Genomic DNA, 8,575 nt, shown 5'->3' on the forward strand with positions numbered 1-8,575 from the left:
CGGGTTGGGAAATTCCTGGATATTTGAGGGGGTGAAGCCTGAGGAGGGCGGGGTTGGGGGAGGGGGAGGTCTTCAATGGGGTATAATGCCATAGAGTCCACCTTCCAAAAGCAGCCATTTTCTCCAGGTGGCCTGATCTCCGTTGCCTGGAAAGCAGCTGTACTATCAGGAGATCTCCAGCCACCACCTGGAGGTTGGCAGCCCTATAATCAAGCATGATGCTGCTGTCAGAAGAAAAATCACAATGCTTTCGCTGTTTTAGGAACCTCAAAACCTCTACAACTGCTGAGCAAGATCAACAGTGCCAGTTCAGCAATTTCACCGTTCCTGCTCCTTCCTGGTTTTCTTTTGGCCCCTCCACTGACATGTGAAAGGGGTAACATGTGAGCTGACTTGCTGGCTGGGTGGCAACAACCCCCTTAACTGCGGAGTCAGCACCCTGCCAAAGATTTCACAACTTAAGAGTGACCCGGAAGCTCCGCTGGGACTGGAAGGCACAGGAGGCAACTAGAAGGCAACCCGCAGTTCAACCCATCTCCAAAATACAGAGATCAGTTTCCCTGGAGAAAAATGGCAGCTTCGGTGGGTGGACTCTATGGCATTGCATCTCCACTGAGCTCCTGCCCCCTGCTCAAATTCTGCCTTTCCCAAGCATCCAAAGTGCCCTTGGCATACAGCCAGGGACCTATGTTAGCTAGCCTAGTGAATTAGGACCCATCCAGCAGGATGTACATTTTTTTAAAAAATAAATAGGTTGTTTTGTACCTTGGAGATTTTTGTGTCCCTTTGGGGACAAAAGTGGCATAGGAATGTAAAAATGAATGAACATACAAGCCTGTGGATTTTTTTTTTTAAAAAACAAGGTTTTTGTACAATTTCTATTCCACTGTTCTTTCAAAGAACACAAGACAGTTTTGCCCTTCTCCATATAGGGTTCCCAACCCTGTGCTTTGCAAAGGCCAGGAGATTATGAGGGTGGTGTCGGGGTGGGGTAGAGTTTCAAGAAGGAGTGATGTCACTTCTGGGAGACGCTCTAGGAATTTCCCCAATCTCTATGATAAAGTCCATCAAGTCTAGGGGAAGTTCCTAGAGTGTCCCAATCAACACCATTCCCCCCCTTCCCCCCCACTCCTCAAAATATCAGTGGAAGGAGACTGAGGGTGGATGTGGAGGACTGCATGCTGCCAGGGAGCAAATGTCAAACCTTTCTCCATGTTACCCTCACACCAATCCTGTGAGGTAAGTTAGGTCAACAGAGCATGACAGGTCCAAGAGGCCACACAGTGAGCTTCATGCCTGAGTGGGCATTTGAACTAAGATCTCTCTGGTCCCAGTACACTACTCTAACCGCTACACCACACTGTCTTTCCTTAATGCTAGCCTTGTGCTTCTTTCCTCTAAGACTTCTTAAAAGCCATGTCCACATGAAGCTCTTCTTCTGAGATCAACAGGGCAAAGGTCATTCAGGTACAGTGGTTTCCCTGAATTGCTGAACAAACATTATTTAATTTCTACTCCAGGGGTACCCAATGTGTTGCCCATGGGCACCATGGCACCCGATGACACCTTTTCTGGCACCCGCCAAGTGTTTTTAGGAAATGGGTGATGCCAGAAAGGGCTTTTGCCCAGCAAGGCTTCTGGTTGACGATTAGAGATTTGATTGGCTGAGCAGATGTTGCTTTGGCAGCAGCTGCCCACCACAGCACAAAGGTCTAGACTGGTATTACTGAAGTTAAGCTGTGGCAATCATTTTGTGGCTGGCTCCTCCTCCTGTAGGAGCCATTTTGTGGCAGCCATTTTGTTGCTGCACCCACTATGAATTACAGACCCACAGGCTCAAAAAGATTGAGGACCCCAGTTCTAGGGTTGCTAGGTTCCTCTGGGCGGCTGGTGGGGGTGGGCTTACCAGGGGCTGGGAGTTTCATCGCATGTTTCAGCGATGTGCCCACATGACTTCCAATGTGACCCGGAAGTGATGTAGGGACATCGGGGATGTGAGGGCGATGCTCTGGTTTTGGGGCAAAAAAACTAGAGCGTCACCGCAACATCCCCAATGTGCCTACGTCACTTCTGGGTCATGTTGAAGTCTCACGTAGGCACTTTGCTGAAATGTCAGGTGTTCCTCCCTTATTTTTGAGGTAATCCCCCCCCCTGCCAGCCAGCTGATTGGTGGCAGAGAGGTTGGGCCTGGCAGTGGGGGACCCCCACCCCCACTAGGGGGGGTGTCTGGCATCCCTACCCTGTTCTATTCCATCACCCCCTACATCACACATTTTTTAAAAAATAAAAGAACCTCCTTCCACATTCTCTTGGGCACTTTCATAAATCAAGAGAAAATAATTTCCAAAGAACAATGCGGGCCGACCCCCACCTTCTGTGGGAAAATGGTGCGCTCACACTTTTCATGTCTGAGATATGTCAAAGCTCATCATTTTATCGTTCCGGGCCTGGCATTCTCATGAGTGGGATCAGTACACTTCTGGATGGTCAATACTTAGGGGAGATATTTTTCTCTTTCGGAGGAGTCTCTGCCAAATAAATTGCAGTCAGATGTGGGAATGGACTAGCAAAATGCCATTAGATTACACAGCCCAAAACGTTACTAAAACGAGCCTCCTTTAAGTGGGGGGTAAAAAAAGGAATGAAGTTGAATACTTGGAAAACTTTTGGAAACGTGGTGTATGGTTTACATAAAAACTTCAACTCTGCTCCACAAAGCTGCAGCGGCTGGAATGCGGAAAAGTCCCGAGCATATCAGTCGATCGGCACAATCGCATTTCGATCCACTGCTTAGGTGGGTGTCTTAGGGCAATGCCAGAGAAACAGGAGAACAAGAGTTACGACACTGACAGGAATTTGTAATCCGTTGGCCAGTAATACTGGAATCAGTGATCTCATAAACAAGTGTTGGCCGGTAATACTGGAATCAGTGATCTCATAAAATACTGGAATCAGTGATCTCATAAACAAGACACTACATAAACAGGGTATTTTTTTGGCCCTCTTTGCCTTCACTTCCTGTTTCTTCTGAACATAGCCTAACTCAAACAGGACACAGTATTTTGTTCCAAGACACTGAGAGGCTGGACAACACATCCAATTAACATGTCAGATTACACAGGGAAGCCTTTGAAATTCATAAACATATACACAATTTCAACAGGAAAAAAGAGAGTTTAAAAATAAATAGGGCATGGTTTCCTGTCCTGAAAAAAACAAAAGGCTCTACATCTGACAATAGTACTACAGATAAGAATTTCAGCAGCAAATCCACATGCAAAAGAACCTCCTCAGGAAACAGGAAACCTCCTCAGGAAATAATCTATATACAAAAGAACCTCCTCAGGAAAGCTCCTCTATTAGCATGTTCACAGCCCAGGGGACTCCTACAAGATAATGACTCAGCCCTACCCCACCTTCCTGAATAGATATAAATGACCTGTCTACCATTTTTCTTCTCACCTTGTACTCCATCTTTCTGTGTTATACCTCTGAGGATGCCAGTCACAGCTACTGGCGAAACGGCAGGTCCTACAATGCCAAGACCACAGCCATACAGCCCGGAAAAACTACAATAGCTAATCTTCTGCCTTTCTTTTTGTGGGCCTTTGTCTCTTCCTTCAGTGCTTCCTTCAGGTTATGGGTTGCCAGCTTCCAGGTGGGAATAAATCCAAGATATAAAAAAGAAAAAGGCAGTCAGAGGGAAGGTTGCTGGGTTGCTAGAGCCAGGGGCTTGAAGAAGCCTGGAAACAAGAACCTGAAGTAGGGTTGCCGGCTCTGAGTTGGGAAACACCTGGAGATTTGAGGGGTGGAGCCTAGGGAGGGCGGGGTTTGAGGAGCCGAGTGAGCTCAGGTGGGTATAATGCCATAGAGTTCACTCTCCAAAGCAGCCCTTTTCTGCAGGGGAACTGATCTGTGTCATCTGGAGATCCATTACAATACCAGGAAATCTCCAGGCCCCACCTGGAGGCTTAAATCCAAGATATAAAAAAGCCTGCGTGAATAACTAATAACCCATAAATAACAGGATTTAATAATGATACACAGGGGTCGTTTCATAGAAAAAGAGCTAGGGGAACTCATTACCATAACTCATTAGCATATGCCACACCCCCTGACATCACCAGAAGTGTGTCATAAGGCCACACCCCCTGACATCACCGGATGTGTGTCATAAGGCCACACACCCCGCCCCCAACGGTCCCGGCCGCCGGCGGTGGACCTGCAAGGCCGGCGGGAGTGCAAGGAAGCCCCACGAAGGCCCTCCCTGGCCCCAGGCAGGCAGGGGTGGGGAGAGGCAGGGAGGAAGCAACTTACCCTCCCTCTTTTCCTGCCTCCTCCTAGCTGAATGAGGGCCGGAAGCGGGGCGGCCGGAAGCAGGGGGCGGGGCTTTGTCATATGCCCCGCCCCCGTACCTCACCCGGGGGAACTGCGTTCCCCCGCGTTCCCCCCGAAATGACCTCTGATGATACATTAATATAATAATATGTAAATAACCTAGAACCACAACGTAGTGCACCAATCAGTACTTCATAAATACAACATAACTTAGGCACATCATGTCTCATACATTTTGCTTTCTGTGCTGTTTCCAGCCCTTGTAACCCCATTTCTATTGCATTGCTCATTAGATGTCTCCTACTACGGATTGCATTGACTCAGCGCTGTGTAACCTGCCTTGAGCCTCAGCGAGAAGGGCAGGCTATAAATAACATAAGTAAATAACCTAAGTAAGTAAAGCAAGTAAATATGATGTCTCTGTGCACGTGCAGGCAGGGAGGAGCCCTGTCAGAACCCTCCACATGGGCATTGCACAAGCAGTGTAAATGGATCGCGGCCAAGGTAGTTCAGTGGGTAGTTTGCCACTGTCAAATCCAGGTTCATTTGAAACATTCCGACCTAACCCAGGTCCCTCTCCCATTTTCCCAACTAGAATTAGGGCTGGCGGTAGTCCCGTCACCCTGAGCTGGATGGCCCAGGCTAGCCCGACCTAACCAGATCTTGGAAGCTAAGCAGGGTTGGCCCCGGTTAGTACTTGAATGGGAGGCCTCCAAGGAAGGCCAGGGTCATGACACAGAGGCAAGCAATGGCAAACCGCCTCTGACCGTCTCTTGCCTTGAAAACCCCACAAGTCAACCATGACTTGACAGCACTTTACACACACACACACATACACACACACAGTTAGTCCCATTGCAACTTGAAGCTGTGTTCTTCTTAGACTTGAGTAGCTTATTAAACATCTGGTGTTTGGAAATATAATTTCAAATCCTGGGGATTTTTGTTCTCATGATGAGCTCTGTTTTCTTAAGACATGGAAATACCAGCATGCATCTGGCCCGTTTTGCATCATAAATGTACCTGGAACTTGTTCTGGCTGGAAATCCCCAAACCTTCCAGCTTCCAACTGTACGATCCCCATAGGAGGAGCAGTTGAGACTCCACTCCATCAGCCTGAATCATGCTTAGCTGACAATCCCCTCCCTGAGAGGGCCATTTCAGATTGGACTTCAATTGTGATTAGAAAAGCAAACAAAACAAAAGCACTTTGATTCTTGTAAACTGTGCACAGGACGTCAGACTAGGCCCCGGGTTCATATCCCCCACTCTGCCATGGAATCTTGCCGGGTGACCTCAGGCCAGTCACTCACTCTCCACCTAACTTTCCACACAGGAGCGTTGTGATGTCAATATGTGTGTCCCTATGAGGAAAGGTTAAAGCGCTTAGGGCTCTTTAGCTTGGAGAAACGACGACCGAGGGGTGACATGATTGAGGTTTATAAGATTATGCATGGGAAAGAGCAGGTAGAGAAAGAGGTACTTTTCTCCCTTTCTCACAATACAAGAACTCGTGGGCACTCCATGAAACTGCTGATCAGGCGGGTTAGAACGGATAAAAGGAAGTACTTCTTCACCCAAAGAGTGATTAACACATGGAATTCACTGCCACAGGAAGTAGTGGCGGCTACAAGCATGGAGGGCTTCAAAAGGGAATTAGATAAGCATATGGAGCAGAGGTCCATCAGTGGCTATTAGCCACAAGGTATAGATAGGGGCTCTGGGGCAAGTGATGCTCTGTCATCTTAGTGCTTGGGGGGGGGGGACAGTGGGAGGGCTTTTAATGTCCTGGCCCCACTGGTGGACCTCCTGATGGCACTGGTATTTCTGGCCACTGTGTGACACAGAGTGTTGGACTGGATGGGCCTTTGGCCTGATCCAACATTGGCATCTCTTATGTTCTTAATTTCATGTTCGCTGCATCGATGACACTGTCTAACCATCTCATCCTCTGCCGTCCCCTTCTTCTTTGACCTTCAGTCTTTCCCAGCATCAGGGTGTTCTCCAGTGAGTGCTCCCTTCTCATTGGGTGGCCAAAGTATCTGAGCTTCAACTTCAGTGTCTGGCCTTAATGAAGAACTGGGATTTCTTGCTCACTAAAAGTGCAAATGTCTTGCATACTGCACCTCTTACAGATGTAGGGCCCAGGCTAGCCCCGTCTCATCAGATCTCGGAAGCTAAGCAGGGGCCTAAGCAGATGGGAGACCACCAGGGAAGTCCAGGGGTCACTACGCAAAGGCAGACCATGGCAAACCACCTCTGGACATCTCTTGCCTTGAAAACCCGTAAATGGGCTGCAACTTGACGGCACTTTACACACATCCACACGGATGTTATAGTGCTAATCCAACCTTCACAGAGTTACACCCTCCTAAATCCATGGGTTTAGAAGGGTGTAACTCTGTGTGGAACACCACTGTCAACTATGCGGCTGCAATTTTCTATAGTATTTGTTTCTTTCAGGGCTTTTTTTGTGTAAAAAGACCAGCAGGAACGCATTAGCATAATAGGCTACACCATTAGCACATTAGGCCACACCCCTTACAGCACAGCTCATTGGCATATTAGGCCACACCCCCATGTTACCAGAAGTGAGCTCATCCAGCCACACCCACCTTTTGCTTCTTATTCTGTTTACCTTGTTTGTTGTCAAAACCCAGGCCTTTTTTGTAGCAGGAACTCCTTTGCATGTTAGGCCCCACACCCCTAATGTAGCCAATCCTAATGAGTTTCCTACTGTTTGGTGTGGCCTATTATGCTAATGAGTTCCTGCTGGGTGTGGCAAATTTGGGAGCCAGCCAGAACTCCGTTCCTGTGCGTTCCTGCCCAAAAATAGCCCTGGTTTCTTTTATCTCATGTATGTTAATCTTACTCTGGTATTTAATGCACCCGACTCAAGGGATGACTCTTTTGACTTGATTTTGTTTTAAAGCTGCTTCTCTTTTGTAATATCTACACACACCTATCGCAGATTTCTCTTGTGAATATAAAAGCATTGAGCTAATGGATATACACTTCCCGTGTCTGATATAGGGTTGCCAACAACCTCCAGGTGGGACCTGGAGTACTCCTGGCATTACAACTGGTCTCCAGACTACACAGATCAATTCCCCTGGAGAAAATGGCAGTGTTGGAGGGTGGATCTTGTACAGTTGCCAATTCTTGGTGGGGATATTCCTGGAGATTTGGGGGTGGAGCCTGGGGTGGGCAGGTTTGGGGAGGGGAAGGACCTCAGCAGGTTATAATAACACAGCGACCACCCTCCAAAACAGCCATTTTCTCCAGGGGGAGTGATCTATGTCATCTGGAGATCAACTGCAATTCCAGGAGATCTCCAGCCCTGGTCTGGAGTCTGGCAACCACGAATCACATACCAGCCAGTTTGGTGTAGTGGTTAAGTGCGCGGACTCTAATCTGGGAGAACCGGGTTTGATTCCCCACTCCTCCACTTGCACCTGCTGATGTGACCTTGGGTCAGTCACAAGCTCTGGCTCAGCTGTCCTTGAAAAAGAGCAGTTTGTGTCAGAGTTCTCTCAGCCCCATCCATCTCACAGGGTGTCTGTTGTGGGGAGGGGAAGGGAAAGAAGTTTGTAAGCCGCTCTGAGACTCCAAGTGAAGGGCAGGGCATAAATCCAATCTCTTCTCTTCTCTTCTCCTTCAGCCAGTATAGTGTGGCACATAGAGTGTTGGATCAGGTTTGGGCAAGAGCCAGGCTCGAATCCCCACTATGCCATGGAAGCTTGCTGGGTGATCTTGGACCAGCCCCACGTTCTCCGCCTAACCTACCTCACAGGTATGTTGGGAGGATAAAACAAGAGACAGAACAATGTATTTTGGGTCCCCATTGGGGGAAAAGGCAGGAAATAATAATGTAAATACCCTTTGAGCTCCTTCCTCTTTCAAAACACCATCCCTAATTTTCCAAACTTGGAACAGGCAACCCTAAAATGAAGACAGCCTTTTATGCTGGAATAAATCCCATCATTCCAAATGAATTAGGTTACTCCCTGAAGTACTTTCCTAAAGTACTTGCAAGTGTTTCATTTGTCCGCCGCAGGCTGACCCAGTTACCCTGGCCACTGGCAAGAGGGGGGGGGTAAGGGTTGCCAGATCCAGGTTGGAGAGTTTCTGGAGATTTGGGGATGGAGCTTGGAGAGGACCTCAGTGGAGAACAATGCCACAGAGACCACCCTCCAACCCCCCCCCCCCAGAACGAATCCCTGTAGCCTGGGGGGGG

This window comes from Gekko japonicus, unplaced genomic scaffold, assembly GCF_001447785.1.
Source record: "Gekko japonicus isolate JY-2015 unplaced genomic scaffold, Gekko_japonicus_V1.1 scaffold996, whole genome shotgun sequence".
Classification (NCBI taxonomy): Eukaryota; Metazoa; Chordata; class Lepidosauria; order Squamata; family Gekkonidae; genus Gekko; species Gekko japonicus.